The following is a 1,026-nucleotide window of genomic DNA, read 5'->3' on the forward strand; positions in this document are numbered from 1 at the left end:
TGCCAGCCTGGCCGGCCGCACTATTCATAGCTCTGGGGCTGGCGTGGTTCGCATACTTGGCGTTTCTCTAGTCTGGCTGGCCTGAAGCTGTCGCCCCTTCGCGCTCCTCCCTACTCCTCTCGCCTCCCCTTTCCTCCTCTCCCTCGGCCTCCCCCCTGCCTTCATCCTCTCCGCCCATCTTCTTGAAATCTAGAGTCCGCAGGGGGAAACTGAGGCCCTGAGAAGGGGCGTGCCTTTGGGCCGGGCCTGCAGGGAGAAGCTGGTTGTAAGGAGGCTGCAATGCAGCGGCCCAGAGCCTGGCCTGTGTCCGCAGACCGGCGACCGGGTGCCTGGGCTTGAGTCGGAGCTGCCACTGGCGTGGGACCCTGGCGAGCTCCGAAGCTCGCAGTCCGGGAAGCTTCTCAGAAGCAGTCAAGCTGAGACCTGGAGGACAGGGATCCGTTAAGGGAAGACGGGGGACGGGGAGAGACAAGGGTTATATTCCAGAGAGACGGGCTGGGGATGTGGCGGGCCAGCCCTGAGTGGACAAGGACTTGGCTAGCTGGGGTGAGGGGACCCAGGACACTGCAAAGGGGATTGAAGCAGCTTCTCCCCCCATCCTTATTCCAGCACCCCACTTTCCGGATCTGGATCCCACTGAGGAAGGGGTAGGATGCAAAAAAAATAAATAAATAAAAAAATAGACAAAGGTCTGAAGCAGCCCCAGCACCAGGCAGACACCTCCCAAAGACTCTCTGTGAGGAGAAGCTCATTCATCCCTTCACATTCAGAAATGGTTTGCCCAGCGCTCACCTTGTGCCAGGAGCTGGGGATTTGACAGCCAGCAAGGCAGCCGGTCCCTGCCTTCCAGAACTCACAGTCCTGGGGTGGGGTAGGAAGATGGTCAAAATGACCTCATAATTATATAGACGCCAGCTCAAGGTGCTGTGAGGGGTGCAGAGTGACCAGCCCTGGTTAGGGGCCCAGAGGAGGTGTCTCTGGGGCAGTGACTATTCTTTTCCTCCTGAGAAATGCAGGGTGGGTAGT

Source organism: Myotis davidii, unplaced genomic scaffold (assembly GCF_000327345.1).
Source record: "Myotis davidii unplaced genomic scaffold, ASM32734v1 scaffold327, whole genome shotgun sequence".
In the NCBI taxonomy this organism is placed as follows: domain Eukaryota; kingdom Metazoa; phylum Chordata; class Mammalia; order Chiroptera; family Vespertilionidae; genus Myotis; species Myotis davidii.